Genomic DNA, 19,447 nt, shown 5'->3' on the forward strand with positions numbered 1-19,447 from the left:
CATTTCACAAGCAGAGCAGCCTGAGAAGATTTATGGCCTCAATAAAAGTGATAAGCAATGCCCTTTGTGCGATGTCATGAGTGCTGGCAGGAAGTGGGCCCAGAGAGAGAGAGAGACTTGAGATGCAATATCATTGCTTTTAGGTTTAGCTACATCATATCCGAAAGGGCATATTGTGGCTTTCGTGAGCAGTGAGCTAAACGACCAGGTGTTTCTGTTGTAAAGTAAGATTATTTTCAGAACCAAAGGAAAATGAGGACAGCACTGGAATAAAGCCAAAACAAATATTAGCGACATGGGAGGAGATGGGAGGAACGGAATGCTGCAATAAAACGCAGGCAGCTACCAGCTTAAAACAGCCACAGAGAAAGGGGAGCACCAAAGAAATAACAAAAATAGTCTGTCACAATATCAGAGAAAGAAAACAAAGTGGAATAATACAGTAGTTGGTCACTGCTCTGAAACAGAAAAAGGAGGGAGAAAAAGGCAGAATTGACCAGTAGCGAGCAAGAATTTTTAAAGGACACTGCAACCAAGAAATTAAATCGCTTTAAGCCATAAGAAGTATACTAAAAGTATACATGAGTTCGAACGCTTTCGCTCAACCTAAAAAAGACAATACTGAATTAGTTGTAATCAACATCTACGTCTCTATCAGTGACATCAGCGTTTTCTGGGTAAATCCCAATAAGCCTATCATTAAACTTAAAAAAATATTATGCTGATTGCAGAGGAAGATTTCAACTTTCCCATAGATGGTGTCCTAAATAGGGTATTAAACACCAGATTCAGAGTCAATAGATCTCACTGACAGATGCTACATCTCTGTGACATGAACAACCTCTCAGGAATCAAGTAACTTTACAATCCAACTAGAAGAGATTTCCCATTCCTCTCTCAACCCCTACAGTACCTTTTTCAGGATTGACTACAAACTAACGACTAAGTTATAATCCGCTAACATATTCAACCCTAGAATTGAGTCCCTCGGTATAAGAGACAACGCATGTATTTCGCTCAACTACAGACTGGGCTGTGCTAAAACTAAAAATTAAAGAATAGAAAGTAAAAGACAATTTAGTAGTATTGACATTTAACACCAAATCAGGGAATCTATCCTTCACTTTATAAAGAAAAACAATATAGAGGAGACCTCTCCACATCTGCTATGGGATGTTTTAAAAGCGACCCTCAGGGTTCCATGATCAACATAATGACAAATAAAAAGTATAATCTCAAACTTAATGAGATTCAGGTTAAAATTCAAGCCATAGAACAAAAATACTTACATTCTAAATACCAGTCAATTCTTCCAGAATTTAAATCACTTAAATTCAACTACAATAAAATCTTGAGTGAGAGAGCCGACACATAGGTGACAGGGAGCAAAGCAATGAAACTTAGTGAAAAAACAAACAAAGCAAAATGCTGGGAACTGCCTTAAATGCAGCAAAAGTAAAAATTGCATTGTGGCTATTAAAGACACTAATGATAATATTCAAACTGCAACCAAAAAAATTCCTATGTGCATTTCATCCTTTCTTCAGAAATCTATACAATTCAAGAGAGGTAATAAACACAGAAACCTTCAGTAAATACCGGTAGAACATTTAACTTTCCACTTTAGATCAAAAGCGAGAACAGCGCTGGACAGAGCAAAAGAAGGCTCAGACATCATTAAAGTTATACGTTCCTTGACTCTTGGTGGGGTCCAGAAGCCAGATGGCATGAATGGCAGGTTCTATCAAGCTTTCCATGTACTGTTATTGAGCTACTTGAAGCATTATTGGGGGAGGACTCGGGGGTGGGGGATGGGGGAGACCCCTATCAGTGCCAGGGAAGGAATTCCCTGGCACTGATAGTGCCTACCGCCATGGATTTCGTGGCGGTTCCAAACCGCCCGAAATCCATGGCGGTATGCAGGGTCCTGATACCGCCTGCGGACTGGTGACGGCCGCCGGGCTGGAGACCGAAGTCTCCAGGCCAGCGGTCGTCACCGCCCTGGCGGTCGGAGTGGAGAAGTGACGGATGACAATGGCGGTAACCGCCATAGTCATAATTCCATTGTTTTTCCACCGGCCTGTTGGCGGTTTTACTGCCACTTCTCCCCTGTCCGCCAGGGTCTTAATGAGGGCCTAAGGGCCATATGTATGAACACATTTTCCCATAGACACAGAATGGGTAAAACCCTTTGATACATCTGGCCCTAAAATACTAGATTGTAAAAAGCCTTACACTCACTAATACATCAAGCACTAAAAGAAAGACATGAGTTTGGCAGTACACAATTCTCTGTCACTTATTAGAAAAGGCTAGGTTTCTGAGCCCCTCTGCCACTCTAATTGCCTTAGACACAGAAAAGGTTTTCAAGAACGTTTTGTGTCCTTTCCTGCAGGCAGTGCTGAACACATTCAGCCTGGACATGCAATTCACACAGGTGACCTTTGCACTGTACTCTATACCTGAATCACCCATTTGGAGAAATGTGTCTGGATCCAAGGATGCGCTGTTACATGAACAGGTTATGGGGCCAATAATCCAAGACACTGGTGAGCATCCCTACTTTTGACTTCATCCTGATAAAGTGCTCAAGAACTGTTTAATTACTCTTTGAGTGCATTGTGCTCACTTTTTGAAGCCCCTGGGACTACATGTCCTGGGAGGCTCAGCATTGCCACCATCTTCGTCATGGCCTCACTATGAAGAGGATCCCCAGCATAGCCTCAACACACATTATTTGAGGAGCTCAAGGCAAGTGATTGAGGCCACTGAGCTTCAGGTCACCAGCTGGGCATTTGTGACCGGACTGGTCTCAAAGGAAGAAGCACATCTGCACAGCTCCCTTTTGTGACCTATTTGTAATGTTTTCGGAGAAAAAAAAAGTTGATTACGACTGACAGAAACAGATTTTGTGAAACATTTTGAACACTGCAATGAGATGAAAGGAGCAAGTAAGGAAAACAGTATATGGACTACAGCAGTGATTAATTTGTGCTTGTTGTTTCCGGAGCTGAGCACCAGCACTTATTTTTGAGGGCGGGGGCTTATTCTTCTGCCTCAAGCATTTGCTGCGAGCAAAAGACACATATTGAAAAGACGGATGAGCAGAAATATAAAAAAGCGTCACAAAGAGAGAAAGCAGAAAGCTGCAAGAGTGAGCTGAAGGGGCAGGGAGTGGCTTTATATGGATTGAAGAGGCCCAAGATGGCTTCAGGATTACACCGCCTCAGTATTCCGTGTTCACACATTTAATTGCAGCATGCGCGTGTTTATGATGAGAGCTTTGGGCACGGCACCTTTTTATTTACAAATTAAGCACTGGACTACAGGCTAGTATATGTTTATGGTCGAAGCAAATTTTTTTTGTTGGTTGAAAAGAAACATATTTCACAAGGTAAGAATTGAGTGGGCTAAGATTGTTCAGAACTACCCAAAAAAGATTGTGCTCAAGTTATATATAAACACATATGTGACTCTGTGAATCCTAAAGGGCAGCTGTGGTGAAGTTGAACCACACAAGCAGACTGGACTTTTTTTAATCCAAAGAACGTTTCTTGTGGTATTGTAATGCTGTTGTGTCATTAATCAGTGATTATTGGTTGCCTTGTTTATGGTCGCAGATATAAAAAAGTAAATACAAATTTCAGTCTTTTTAGCATTTCACATTCAGATCCCAAATTCCACAGTATTTGGTTCTGGAGGAATATGCTGGATTCAATTAGATGAGACAAAAATAGTGAGCAAAATCAAGGAGGTTCTCACACTTCGGTCTCCAAAATTCACAAATGGTGAGGAGGGAGAGAAATATTTTAAAATCGTGATCTTGCCAAGAACCAAGTTCACCTCGAGTATGCTAACATATCTCTTTCAAGAAACTTGTACAACATAGTGAATAACTATATCACTAAATTCATGTGGCAAATAGGAAACTTGGACTCGCTCTATAAAAACTGAGACTACTTAGAACTGTGGGGATATTAATCTCCCAGCCAGCATTCCTCATTAAACACGGCGGATGGTGGCTTAGTGAGGGAACAGTACACGGTCGCCTTGGTTCCCAAAAAAGTATGGTCTGTTATTTCCACTTTCTCCTTGTGACTCATTGACAAGTAGACAGATCAAGGTGGAGCATCCACGCAACATCATAAGTGGCATGGTTCATGCTCAAGAAGAGGGACATAAAGGTTGTGCATAAAAATTAATGCATTTTTACTGTGCCTTTTATGACATAACTGTGAAATCAACACAAATGGTAAAACACTATTCTGGGCAGAATTGGCAGGAAGAGGCATAGGGCCAGATGTAGAAAACTACAATTTTGCGACTTGCAAATTGCGAGTCTGACCGACTCCCAATTTGCAACTCGCAAAATTGTATGCAGAAAGGTGTCTCAGACACCTTCTACGACTCGCTATGGGGTCGCAAAGACCCACCTCATCAATATTCATGAGGTGGGTCGCAGTTTGCGACCCCATAGCGAGTCCCTGCACTCACAGGGATGGTGGCCTGCTGTAGTCAGCAGAACTCCATGTCTGTGACTGCTTTGTAAATAAAGCAGTGTTTTTTTTCTTCATTTTGCAGCCCGTTTTCCTTAAAGGAAAACAAGCTGCAAAATGAAAACTAAACCGAAACCATTTGGTTTCGTTTTTTTCAGAGTAGGCCTGCTCTGAAAAAATATTTTTTTCGGCATTCACAAAGGGGAAGGGGTCCCATGGGGACCCCTTTTGCTTTTGCGAATGAGTTACCACCAGTGTGACACTGGTGGTAACTGCGAGTTGGTTTGCGACCGCATTCGCGGTCACAAAGCAACTCGGAATGGCGATGCGGTCGCAAATAGGAAGGGAACACCCCTTCCTATTTGCGAGTCGAATCCCCAAATTGCGAGTCGGTACCGACTCGCAATTTGGGGATGAGCATCGCGTTCGGCCTTTTGCATGCCGCAAACTGCGTTTTTCGTACTTTGCGACATGCAAAAGGCTTCGTACATCTGGCCCATAGTACTTATCAAAGATTTAGACACTCAAGAACAATTTTCATAATATTGCTGAATTACAAGGTACCCACAATCTGTCATGACATGGACTTCTATAACTTTATGTAGTCTTATAGCCTGCTGCTGAGGGATATACCAGTTGTTAAAGGCTCTGAACCAGATTTAGAGGCCCAAGATGCAGGCAAGAGGTTATAACAAGGGAGAGGGCTTTAACAGCCGGTGTAGAAAAAGGACTGGAAGGCCATTAGAACATTCCACCCACTGAGGTTAGAATGTTCTAAATTACAAGGAAAGAAAACAAAATTGGAATTTTGGAGCTACCCTAAGTAAACTAGGAGGAGTGTACTTCCCAGATTTACCAGTACTTATCAGGAATCTTCTTAATGCCGAACATATTACCTCTAAAGTATTCAAATATCTGTCATCCAAGAAAGCATTGACAACTAAGACACTAATCAACAAATGGAATGCTTCACCATATGAGATGCTATCCATTCAGGACCAAACTCCTGACGATATCCAGATCAAGCTGGTTTAACATGGAATTCTACATTGACAACTAAAATAGTATCATCTATACCTTAGTCTGGGCTCTGGACAATGCACAGAACATTTTGGACCCATAACAACATTTTTAAGCTAGGTCTAAAAGAATCAAATAGATATTTGAATGGTGAAGAGGAGGCCGGTGGGCACCAAGATAAGTTATATACATAAATCATGACCTTCTTGTTTAAGATCCAAGACCATGTAAAGGAACTTTCCACATACAACTAGACTTAAATTGCACTATAGTTGGTTAAGGTATATGTGCTGAATAACCAACTCCACTCACGCAATATGTTGACCTTTTATTCACTGAACTCTTCTTAGGCCTAGGAATCAATTTGTACTGCCTCATTGGAAAAACTCTGGAAACATATCAGTACATACATGGGGAACATGGCTATCCTTCACAGGAAGTGCTTCCAATATATTCTTCTCCAAAACGGACTCAATTAACCCATCAAGATAACTCTGGAATAAACTTAACTTATATTTACAGAAAATAACAAGCCTACATGAATATCTAAACAGAATATTCTTCCCCTTAATTTCTTATTTTTTTTAACCCATATACAGCCCAACTAGCCACCCTCTCCCTACGTCCACTTAGAGGTTCATAGATTAAAACTCTAATCCTCATATCTATAATGACCCTTGTAGTCTCTATTTCTTCTACTCTCTTACCCTTCCATTGTCCTCTTCCTTAAATCTTCTTTTTTCTTCTTTCATCAGTCTAATGCAACCTACAAAAATAACGACAAAGGATACAAACTGCTGTTCTTATACACCTTTTGTTGACATGCCACTGTCAACGCTGAAATTTTACTAATGAATATTCATGTATTCTGATTGTTAAATCTGCATAGAAAATGAGTTAACATAGAAAATTAATACACAAGTTGGAAATATGTGCCTACTTGAGTGACCACCAATAATCATGAAGTGTACTTATTAACAGCTTATTAATGTAAATTGTCAAGCTTTTATTTGGATTAATGTAGTAGCATGTCATATTAATGGTTATGTATTATGTACTTGCTTTATTAATAATAGGACTTAATTTAGTGAGGTCTTTGGCCTAGTTGTACGGCCTCCTGTCAAGATGCATTGCTTAGAAGAATCATAAAATGTCTGCTTAGAGAATTAAATTGGAAATTTCCATTGCATTGACCGAACGTTAGTAGCTAGAATCCTTTCCCATGAGAACTGCTTGCTAGAATATGTTGTACTAACTAAGGATACTTTGTATAACTTAGTGTACTTAGTGTGTGTGAAGGCAATGTCCCAGGAGTTAACAATGGATGCACTGACTGGAGTATAGGCTGATACAAATTTGTTACTTGACGAGCCCAGCGACGGGAACAGGAGAAGAGGAACCAATCATTGACATGTGAACAATGGTTTAGTAAATTCTTAGATTTGAGGTACTACTTACATTGAACTAAACATAAACGTACGATTCTCTGACCATTAGCAATGTGGGAAGTAGTTTTAGGGAATCTAACTTAGCCAGACTGCATGGAGAGGGGAGAAGCCATTTTGCCCTTTTCTTTCTTAACTGTCCCGAGAGGATAGTTATCATTCTTTCTGATCTGAATTAATAGCCATTTTCCTAGTTGAACTTTAATGCTGAATTTTGATGCTTTGATGACCAAACAGATGTCCAGTTGACGAAGACAGTCACAGCTTGCTGAACCATACTGAGGCAAGGTATAAGAAATGTTACTGATTGCTATGTATATTTTCGTTTGTCCCTAGGTACCAACCGCTAATTTTGATATATCCATAGTTAGATGTTTTCTAAATTTGTGTAGACTAAATTGTTTTGCATGAAGCCCAAACATGCCATTCTCATCAGAAGGTTAATTACGATACTCACTGATTGATGCCTGCTAAACATTAATAACAGTTGATGCATTTTCGTTGCTAAAATCTAAATGTATGCCATTTCCATTGCGCAGCTATTCTTACCATTAATTTGTACGGTAACTTTGGAATGTGTAAAGATCCAAGCTTTGATGAACTTGCGATTCATTAGAAGATTCGGTCAACCAGTGTTGTTTCTGTAGGCTTATCATTTGATTTTGAGACTACAGCACTCATTACAACCCTGGTGGTCAGTGATAAAGCGGCAGTAATACCGCCAACAGGCCGGCGGTAAAAATGATGGAATTATGACCATGGCGGAAACTGCCCACACATACAGCCACTTTAACACACCAACCGCCACTGTGGTAGCAACAAGCATCAAGCGATAACCGCCAACAGCCAGGCGGAAGACAATGTACCGCCCACCATATTACAACAGGCCTATCCGCCACCTTTTCTGGGGCGGTACCAATGACATCAAAAGCACAGCAGAAATAGAACACAGAAGGCAAAGTAGTCATCTCTGGACATTCAAGGAAGAACCACGATGCCATGCAGCCCGAGTTGCACATATTTCCCATGATTGTAAACCTTTTCATTCACTACGAACATCAACGCTGGCGAAGACGACCACAGTGAGTACTGCTGCCTAGAACAAGAGGGAGGGGTGAGGAAAAAGAGAGAGACACACACATGTAACATGCAACACCTCCACCCCCAACACCATACACACAAACAGATGCAGTAACATTACATATACACCCCATACCCGTCAGGAATAATGCAAGGACAAAAGGAAATGATTAAAGTGAGTGTAATAAGATAAAACACTAGAAATTTGTGATTCAAAATCAAAACAGTATCTACATATATACAAATGGAGGGACACTGCCCAGTCCTCAATGTCTGTGGGCCACAGGGCCACATCACATAGGCCAAGGCCCCACTTGACTCCTGCAACAACACGGAGAGAATACTGCAGGGGCATCAGGTCGAAAATGCACAGGCATCTCAGGGGGATGGGGAATTAGGGGGCACCTCAGCCGGAAGATGGTACAACACCACTAGTCCTGGAGGGGGCTACATGCCCTGTGTGATGTCCTGGGGAGTGCAAAGCAACAGTCTCTCTAGTGGGTGATTTGCCCACTGTTTGGTCCTGGGGAGTGCAAAGCCACAGTCTCTCAAGTGGGTGGTTTGCCCACTGCTTGGTCCTGGGGAGTGCAAAGCCACAGTCTCTCTAATGGGTGGTTTGCCCACTGCTTGGTCCTGGGGAGTGCAAAGCCACAGTCTCTCTAGTTAGTGGCTTCTCCACTGGTTCTGGAGGGGGGCTTGTGCCCTGTGTGCTTCATCCTGGCAAGGAGGGGGTGAGTGTATGGCTTCTTCCACTGGTTCTGGAAGGGGCCTTGTGCCCTGTGTGCTTCATCATGGCAAGGAGGGGGTGAGTGGATGACTTCTTCCACTGGTTCTGGAGGGGTCCTTGTGCCCTGTGATGCAGATCTTGGGGAGTGCAAGGTCACAGTCTCTCACCTGGGTGTCAGACCCACAGGATTTGCAGGGTCCAGGACGCAGTACAGCTCGTGGAGGGAGGACTACACACTGCCCACCGTCACTGACAGTTGCTCAGTGGTGGCATCGGCGGTGCTGGTGTAGGGGCTGGCAGTGGTGGCGGGAGGCTCCAGCCCTTCCCTTGCAGCCTTGGACGGCTGCCCACTGGGGCTGCTGCTGCTAACAGTGGTGCTGGTGGCGGTGCAGGCAGTGGTGGGGGGAGGCTCCAGCCCTTCCCCTGCAACCTCAGACGGTTGCCCACTGGGGCTGCTGCTGCTGGCAGTGGTGCTGGTGGTGGTGCTGGTGGCGGGGATGCCAGTGGTGGGGTGAGGCTCCAGCCCTTCCCCTGCAGTCTCGAACAGCTGCCCACTGGGGCTGCTGCTACTGGAAGTGGTGCTGGTGGTGGTGCTGATGGCAGTGCTGGTGGTGGTGCTGGTGTCGGGGATGCCAGTGGTGGGAGAGGCACCAGCAGTTCCCCTGCAGCCTCGGACGGCTGCCCACTGGGGCTGCTGGCAGTGGTGCTGGTGGCGGTGCTGGTGTCGGGGATGCCAGTGGTGGGGGGAGGCTCCAGCCCTTCCCCTGCAGCCACGGACCGCTGACCACTGGGGCTGCTGCTGCTGGCAGTGGTGCTGGTGGCAGTGCTGGTGTTGGGGCTGCCAGTGGTCACGGGAGGCTCCAGCCCTTCCCCTGCAGCCTCGGACAGCTGAACCGCCATGGGTGGTGGTGGGGGCTCAGAATCAGTCCCAGCACCAGGCCTCCTGTCCGTCCTGCCTGCAGGTGCAGGCCCTTTGCCCTTCCCCTTGGCAACAGGCAGTGGTGCCTCCTTGCCCTTCCCCATGCCAGCTGGTAGTGCCTCCTTGCCATTCACCTTGGCAGCTGGTGGTGCCTCCTTGCCCTTCCCCTTGGCAGCTGGTGGTGCATCCTTGCCCTTTCCCTTGGCAGCTGGTGCAGGCACACTGTCAGTGCTGATGGCTGGTTCCCTGGAGCCTCTCCCACCTGCAGTAGCTGCCGACACTACTATGGCTGTGGACTGGGTGGCTGAGGTGCTCGCCTGGGTTCTGATCACCCTGGCCCGATGTGAAGGACAGGGGGGAGGGGTAGGGAAGAGGTCAATGGTGGAGAGGAAAAGCTTCTTAGGGACACGGGGTGGGAAGAGGGTGAAGGTTTGGGAGTGGAGGAAGAGGCAGTGGTTGTTGGAGGCGTCTGTCTGCGGTGTTTGGGTGCAGGTGCATGGGCTAGATGCTGTTGTGAGATGGATGGCTATTGGGTGTCTGAGTGCTTGTGTTTGTGTACTTTGGGAGGAGGGGACACAGACACAGTGGGAGAGGACACAGGGGACATGTGCATGGATGTAGGGGTGGTGACTGCCAGTTAGGGGTGTGTAGTGATAGGTGTGCTGGTGATGGTAGTAGTGGATGAGGATGTAGTGCATGCAGGTGGGAGTGGAGATGCTACTGGGAGAGTGGTGTAGGAGGAGGGGGGGACACAGTGGAGGCAGTGGGTGTTGTTATGTCTGCATCTGGATGGTGTTTGTGTGAGTTCCTGTGGGATGATGTGTGGTGCTTGCGTTTGCCTGAGCCACTCCTGTGTGTTGTCTTGGGTGCATGCTGGTCTGAATGTGTGCTTGGGATAGGTTGGGGTTGAGGGGAATGGGACTAGGCAGAGGAAGCTGGAGGGGGGAGGCTAGAGATAGGGACAATGGATGCCATCAGGGAGGAGGCCAGAGCCTGGATTGATCTCTGTTGGGCCGCCATGCCACAGTGAATGCCCTCCAGGAATGCGTTTGTTTGTTGCAAATGGCCTGCCAGGCCCTGGATGGCATTCACTATGGTTGACTGCCCAACACAGATGGATCTCAAGAGACAATAGCCTCCTCACTCAGGGCAGCAGGGCTAACTGAGGCAGGGCCTGAGGTGCCTGGGGCGAAGGAGATGCCCACCCTCCTAGATGAGCGGGCAAGGGAAACTCGCTGAGGGGCTGCTGGGAGGGCGGTGGTACGGGGGTGGCGGCTGTTCCTGTAGTTGGGGTGGGCACTGAGTTGTCCACCACCAGCAGGTAGCTTTTCCCAAAAAGGGCCCATTATTTCCCCCCCCGTTGTTATCCTCGGTAGAAGATTCTAAGAGGAGAACTTTCGCCAAAGGTGGGAAAAACCCTAAGAGATTGAAGAAACTAAATCGACGAATCAGCAGAAAAAAAGAAGGAAAGTACTGTTTCCTGAAGCGATAACTGATGGGACAATCTCTCCTCAAATTCATATAGAGCCATACGCGATGCAGACTACTATGCCCTCTCCGCGTAGGCCTTATTTTACCAATAGGGGTCCTGTAAGCATGCACTTAACCGACCTTCCTACTATCCCAGCCTTGAATCCAACCGCCTCCCCATTTTTGCCCTCCAGACAGGAGATCATTTCCATTGAATCCTCTATCTTGTTGTCCAGGGAAGGAGCTCCTTCAACAGGCTGTAGCTCGGATTCTCCGATTATTGACTTTTTCCCCATTTTTTATCCCGATTAAATTTTAAATAGGTCCACCTTGTTAAGATGCTTTTCTGAATCCAGTTTTTTGAATCACAGCTCCAGCAATGATATTGAGCTTGTCTCCCTAAGGATGGTCGGCGGTGGTTTCAGGGCTAGGGTCGCCTTCTGCTCATTGCACACGGCGAACCTGGTCCTCTCTCATGCTGACTCTCTGCAGTGTCGGGGGATTGATGTGTTTCCATTCTTGTCCCACACTGCTTGTGGAGGGGAAAAGTTTGTGACTAAAAGCTCCGAGAGGCCCCATCCCCCGGCCCACTTTAAAGACACTGATTTTACGATTTATAGACCTAGAGTAGATCTACAGGCTCTCAAAGTGTCCTTAACAGGGAAGGATAGGCGGGTGTTACTGCTGGAGACACGACACGCTCCGAATCTTCTAGCCACCTCTGCCCTGGAAGATTGGGGTTGGCTCCCGGGAGCCCTTGCGCAGGACCGGGGGCCCAGGGACCCACTCCAGCCTTCTTCCGAATAGAGGTTTAAAAATAATTTCCTGGAATGCAGCCGGGATAAAATTTAGTAGGGAAAAACTATCTTACCTCAGCACACTCAAACCAGATTTAATTTGTCTTCAGGAGACTTGGTCAGACTCGGACTTGCTGTGGGATAATTATTTTGTAGTTGATTATAAGGCCTCTTTGTCTCGAAGGGGACATGCTAAAAGGGGGGTAGCTTGTTTACTGTCCAACACCCTCAAATGGGATTATTCCTGCTATAAAGACCTCAGCAACCTCTTCATGGCTCTTACGATTCGATTGCATAATACCTTGCAAGGTCCTACCTCTTTGTTATTAATTAATGTGTATGTGCCCCCAGAGGCCGCGTACGATTCTCTGTTAGAAAGGCTATTTGCCTTTATAGGGGACGCCTTAGATACCGAGTTCCCTCCTCTGAGATCACTAATGGGAGATCTAAATTGCAAAATTTCCAACTTTGCCCTATGTCAAATGCGCGACATTTAGAGAGAAACAGCGCTGCGTATCCCAGACTGTATTTTCCCCCCTCTAATTAAAACAAACAAAAGGGGTAATTGTATTATTGCTAATGGCAGGACCACTTCGGATTCCCCTGCCTTTTTTACGCATATTTCTCTGGGGGGAATGGCCATTTTAGACTATTTAGTACTGGGTTACTCCTCATTCGGCCTATTGGAAGATCTTAGGATAATAAGTACCCCTTATAGCGATCATAATGTGTGCTTTTTATCACCTTAGAAACTTCCATATTGTCATTAGACTCGTGGATATCTGGTGGGTTTACCCAGAGTTTTTCTATTAAGACTGGGAGGACCCAGTGGAATTTTAAGAGGATTGCTGGTGTTTCCGCAATTTTAGCTCCTGTGGTTGCTAATCTTATTAATTGGGAGGGAATTGAGCTGCTAAACTTTTCTGATCTCCTGAAGCAATTGGTGGCTAACAACTTGTCGGGGGAGCATAAAGTAGCCCAGAAAACAATCCCCCGCGTATTGCTTGACTTAAATAGAGACATAAATAACTTGGTCAGGGCCCAGTATTTAGTTTTCTCTGAGGAAAGGAAAATCAGGGTTGTCATATTAAAAAGGAGAAAGAAGCGGATGAAGATTCGTCTTGCAAAAGAAGCAGGGGACAGGCTCTGGATCCAGCTCCGGGAAGCCGCTACAAAGGGCCAGGCAAGGCATTGTTGGGCATTAGTGGGTGAAGGTTGTGGGTCAAGAATCGGTCCCTCCCCTGCTGCAATCACTGCAGCCCGCTGGTCAGAATCCATCTCCTCCCTGTATGACTCCAATGGGGTTGCACCCTTCCGGCTCCCAGAAATTACAGGAATTCTCACTCTCTCTCCCCGTCAATAAAACAGATCGACTGTGCTATTGGTGAGATGCGTTGTTCCGCTGCAATGGGGCCAGAAGAACTTCCTCTATCAGTTATAAAACAGGACAGGAGCTCTTGGTCTAAGACCTTATACATGGTCTTTAAAAGATGTTTCCTCTCTAGATGTATTTCTCCCTCGTGGGTTGGTAGCATAATTGTACCCTTATATAAAAAGGGCGACCAATCCTGTCCGGGTAATTATCGTCAGATCGCCCTCTTCGATGCGATGGGAAAAATTTTCACCAAATGTCTGCTCTCTAGACTGATGTCTTGGGCAGAGAAGAATAAAATCATCCCCTTGGAACAATCTGGATTCAGACGCAAACATAGTACGCTAGATAACATCATGGTGCTTCAAACTAATACGGAAAAATATGTTAAACTGAGAGGTGGGGCTGTTTATGCCGCCTTCATAGACTTCTCCACAGCCTTCGATAAAGTAATTAGAGATCTTCTACGGTCTAAGTTATGCAGCTTGGGGATACCTTTACCCCTCCTGGAGTTTATAATAGCTTTCCACTCCAATACTTGGAGTAGAATCCTCCTTAGGGGTGATAGAGCTTTATCCCATAAGATTTTTAGATCTAACGGGTTAAAACAGGGCTGTCTACTGGCTCCCCTGCTTTTTTCCCTTTAAATCTCAGATCTCCCCTCTTTTTTGTCTAAGGGTAATGGTTTTCCCCTGCTAGTGGGTGGGCGCCCAATTTGCTGCCTGTTATACGCTGACGACATCTTAATTTTTTATTTAACCCCAAAAGGCCTCCAGAATCGCTTGCAGCGTTTGTCAACATACTCTGACTCTCATTATCTGAAGATCAATGTATCCAAAAGTTCTCTGTCTCTTGGGAAAAAAAAGACTACCTTCCCCAATTATCGTTGGATATTGGGCAATCAAAATCTTGAAATCGTGAAATCTTATCACTTCTCAGGGAAAATCGTGAGCGGGAACCTTAGCGATGTTGCCCACATCGCCTCTAATAAAGCAAAGGATGAAGGTCAGGCAAGAGGTTTGGGGGCTCTATATGCAGCCACAGGGAGAAGGCATTTCCTTTACTTTTAATCAGCGTATCGAGTTAAAATTCCTGCATCCCTGTTATATGGGGTGGAACTCATAGACATCTCCAAATGGGGGTTCCTAAATCAAGTAGAAGGTAAAATTCTCAGAAAAATATTATCTGTTAACACGGCAGCCTCAGTGGCAGCTCTGAGGCTGGAAATGGGGCTTAGAAGCGCGTATGCTCAAGGATTAGCGGGGGTTATACGATTGGCCACCTCAATTTTAAAGAGTGAAGAAAACACTATAAGATCACTTTTAAAGAAAGAGCTCTTTTTAGATAATAGTAAGGCTAAATTCGCCTTTTGTAAGAATTTTTCCATTGCTCTGGAAAGGTTGGAGCTAGATTTTAGCCAAGTCCTAGAATTTTCCCCATTGCACCTGAGGGCGATTTTGAAGAGCGCTTCATGGAGCCTGAGCTTCCGCCAAGACTTGGAAAGCTGTAAAAAAAGAAGCTCCTTTGCTAACATAGTTAACACTCTAGTAATACAAATATCACAACAGTATCTCATTTGGAACATCCCTCATAGCGTTAGGCACTTTTGGTCTCTGCTTCGACAGGGATTGCTCCCTTTGAACACCTTACTAGCAAAATGGTATGGTACTGCAAAGGAGTGTACCTTTTGTCCGGCAGAATCTCAAGACTTACGTAACGTATTATTTGTTTGCCCTTCTCTTGCCCCTTTTCGGCGTAAATGGTTAAAACCAATTTGTCTTCAGCTCTATCTGTTGTCAGTGTCTGAGTTTTTCCAAGCCCTGTATGATCCTCCGAATGAAAGATTCTGTTTTAAAATATTTAATTTTTTCAAATGTATTTTAAACTTATTTTAAGAAATTTGTGTAGCAGGGCTAGTCAGGTGGCTTGGTTAAATAAATTAATAGGATCACTGTTTTTAACTTGTTCATAATAATAATACTATTACTATGATTTTATATGTGGGACTGAAGAAAGCAGGCCCCTTTTGATAGAGCGCAAGATTGGATTGTGAAAATGCTGTTTTTGCACAGGTATATACCACCAATACTATGGTTAACACGGTTCTGTCTTCCCACAGTCCGGTATTCTTACCTCTTATGAATTGGAGTTTCATTGAGTGTGTATATACAAAGTTGGTACCCTTGACATAGGATTTTGATGAAATATTTTATTGTATATATCTTTTAATTTGAATTTTTTGTACCTGATTGGTTGTAAAGTATAAATAGTAATTTTGATTCTTGGCTTATTTATACTATAAACTTTTATAGGGTTTTCAGCTAGATGTAAAGGGTGAATTAGATTTTTTGTTTGGCTGTAATACAAATTATTTTTTTCCTCTTTTTTTCTTTTTCTCTTTTGTTTTTCCCCTTTTTATGTGGACCTCAGTTGAGTTCCAAATCATAAATAAAAATTAAATTGAAATAAATTCGGAGGAGGTATCACTATCCGAACTGCCCCCTCCTGTCTCTGCTGTGGTGCTCCCCTCGCCCTCTGTCCCACTGGTGCCCTCACGGTCAGTGGATTCGGCCTCCTGTGCCCTGTGTGATGCATCTCCCTCTCATCGGTGCTTCTGCTCCTCCGCCAAATTATGCTAATGCACATACGGATAGGGTGACAAAACAATAAGGGGGGAAGAGACAAAGGACACACTTGGTCAATGGCAGTAACAATACCACAGTTGGCGTACACTACACCCACACACACAGGGAACAGCCCTATACACTAGGCAATGCACCACCAGTCACAATGCTACTCACCAGCCCATGGACAGGAATACCTAACACCAATTGCAGCATACCTGAGACCCACAGCTCCCTGCCCAGTAGTGAATGCCTACTAGCTTGTTTGGAGGTGGTGTTCATCAGCCCCTGCCCAACATGGAACCTACCCTGCAGTGTCCATCCTGGCCTAGGGGCACTGACTGGCCCACCTCCCCAACCCAGAGACTACCCCACCATGCACACGTAGTATAATGTGAAACTGTACTCACTCCCTTGTGGCTGCTGTGATGCCCTCAAGCGCCCATCCAGCTCCGGATAGGCCACTGCCAGTATGCGGGCCATCAGGGGGGTCAGGGTTCGACGGGCACCGTTTCCTCTTTGGGAGGCCATCCCCAGCTGAGCCGCCGCCATCTTCCTTGGCCATTATCTCAGGTCCTCCCACCGTTTGCGACAGTGGGTGCTCTGCCTGTCGTAGACCCCCAGGGTCCGCACGTCCTTGGTGATGGCATGCCATATACCCTTTTTCTGATGGGCGCTGACCTGCAGAAAAAGATACATTGAAAAAGGTATCAGTCACATTGTGTGGCCTGTTACACTTATGGCCCACCATAGTCCTCACATCCCCTTACGCACAGACATTGCCCAACATACATGCATCACACTGCCCAGAACCCTTCCACCAACCCCCCCTACACGAGGCCCTCACACACAGCACTTGATGCATCCATACTCCTTTGCATCGTGCTCACAGTGTACTCACCTGTTGGTCTGGAAGCCCATACAGCATTCGGTACTGGGGTATGACCCCATCCACCAGTCTCTCCTACTCCTCAGCAGTGAAGGCAGGGGCCCTTTCCCCAGTGACATGAGCCACGGTCGATTCCAGACACAGGTCACAGCAGTACTTGCAGTGTACGTCCTCTCCTGTTGAAGGTCAGGTAGCAAGTGAGTGAAGATAGAAAATGGCGGTCACAACCGCAGCGGTGCGTATCATCACCACCGGCATACATCACCATTGGCCACTGTAACCCATGGGGCCCATACACAACCAATGAGGTGTTGCACCGCAGTACTCGACCGCCTCCCGCAACGGCGCACAACGTCAGTGGAATTACCTAATTTCCACCTGTCCCTCCAAACTGTACAGGCGGACGCCATTTCGGGGGGGGCAGGCCATGGCACCTAGCTGCTCAGTACACATAGGCACCATTTGGGCCTGTCCAACAACATACTGTTACTGTCACTACATGCAATGCAGTGTAGTGTTTGGAAATGTGGAATACTGACAAGCTGCTCCCCGTTTTGCCCCCTAGATTACAACTGCTGCGGATGAATAGGAGATTGAGACATTCCCCTGTGTACAGACCACTGGTGGACTTGGCAACACTGGAGGACAGTCACATTATCCTCACCTATAGACTTGACAGGGCCACAGTCACCGAGCTGTGTGCCCAATTGGAGCCTGACCTGATATCTGCTATCCGTCACCTCACCGGGATCCCCCCTCTCGTGCAAGTCCTATCTGTGCTCCATTTCTTGCCAACTGGCTCCTTCCAAGCGACAGTGGGTTTGGCAGCAGGAATGTCACAGCCAATGTTCTCAGTAGTGCTAACCAGAGTGTTGTATGCCCTGATAAAACACATGTTGCAAAACAACATGGACCTCCTTAGAACTAAATACAATCCCAACACCCCTCATACCCAAACATGCAGCATTACCATTCATTACTACTGAAGAACATCCTTTAGTCCAAATATAACAGAAATTCTTTCTTCACATATATCAATTAACAAGGCCCCCCCATTGTATCACCAAAACAAAGAAAAAAGGACAGATCAAGGTGCAATCAGATCAAGTTCTCGTGATTCTGAAAAAGGTAGAAGATAATAGATATCCCATTACACAAATTAAAAAATGCATAAAAATATGCTAAAAAATCGCCTGTTGGTTATTCCTTTAGCCACATTGAATCACAGTATTATTTCCAAAACAGAATTATATCCCTAATTAGGTTCTTCTAAAAAATAAACCAAATCCACGATAGAGCATCATCGTCGACGTTTTGACCCCCTCTCGCTCTTGGGCCAATTACCGGCTCCACACGGGTCTTCCTCAGGACTGATCAATAGGGGACACCTACAATCATTCAAAAGAATAAATCAACCTTCATATCACCTTACCAACCTCTTCGATAATCTACTGCATTTAGACCCTATCAATACTCACCTACATTTCTCTACATTATATTTAAACATCCATCTCCATCAACAAAACTTAAATGGTCCACAATCTAAAACACAGGGAAAGGTACCAAAATTAGTTCCCTCACAATCGAACTAACAATCATACTTAAAAACATCTTCAATTATACTCTTACCTCAAAAGCCATGATATTAATCCGTATACCTTTCTGTTTAAAATCTGAACCATCGAAACCTTCCATGTCTAATCTCTTCCAATTCGATTATATGGCCTTAGACAAAGATAAACAAATCACATTCATACATCATTATTAGAGGCCAAACCTATATCATATAGTTCCTTAATGGCTTTAATTACAGCCCAAAGATTTTAATCGAATTAATAATCCAAACTCCCCAGACAATAAAACCTCTTTTACAGAGTCAATATTAAATCCAACTCCTTACAAAATCTCCATCTGCCTCTCAAGTCTCCCATGAGTACAACACCACATCTAAAAAACTTCAAACACACACATTTATGTAGACTTCTCAGAATCATAAACCAGGGAAACATCTCTCTCCAGTCAAAAGTGATCAGAAAATATAGCATTCACTAAATGCCAAATTCTCTTCATTATAGCCTTACCCTTCAATTGCCACTGTTTGTTCCAACCAACTTCGTGTCTCATATCCGCCTTCTAGGAGATTGGGCCTCCGTGTTTAAATCCTCTTCAATGACATCTACGCATGCGTCGTCCCACTGACTGTCTAAACTGTGGAAATACTTGCATTAAATTATCACGTGTCTTTCCAGTGACCCAAAGAACCAATCTCTCCAGCAGCCTCGGCAGCGCCCACGTGGGCGCCGTCCCAAAGGATGCAGAAATGCTCATCTTAAACTGCGCTCATGTCACACAGAATCGAAACCTTTAAATCTTGGAATCTTTCGGTCTCCTTACTTGACGCCTACTCATGAGTCATCTCTCCAAATCTCACAAATGCGGAAATGCTCACATTCAGAAATGCCGCATCCCATTGAGGATTAGAAACCCAATCCCTACAACAGGTTCAGCGATGTATGCGCATGCGTCCTATCAAGGAATGAGGAAATACTTGCATTTAAATATGCTCGTACCTCACAGGATCGAAAATTTTATTCAGAAAATGGCATTA

The 19,447-nt window shown here is 45.0% G+C and overlaps 1 long non-coding RNA gene across 1 annotated transcript; it reads right to left on the minus strand.

The window, feature by feature from the left end:
- Nucleotides 1-15,580: 15,580 nt before the first annotated feature.
- Nucleotides 15,581-19,231, minus strand: LOC138266627 (uncharacterized). The gene is made up of 4 exons (XR_011199582.1): nucleotides 18,921-19,231; nucleotides 16,852-17,015; nucleotides 16,361-16,631; nucleotides 15,581-15,961 (listed from the first exon to the last, which is right to left on the minus strand). It is a non-coding gene; the product is annotated as an uncharacterized lncRNA (long non-coding RNA).
- Nucleotides 19,232-19,447: the final 216 nt, after the last annotated feature.

This window comes from Pleurodeles waltl, chromosome 11 (assembly GCF_031143425.1).
Source record: "Pleurodeles waltl isolate 20211129_DDA chromosome 11, aPleWal1.hap1.20221129, whole genome shotgun sequence".
Classification (NCBI taxonomy): Eukaryota; Metazoa; Chordata; class Amphibia; order Caudata; family Salamandridae; genus Pleurodeles; species Pleurodeles waltl.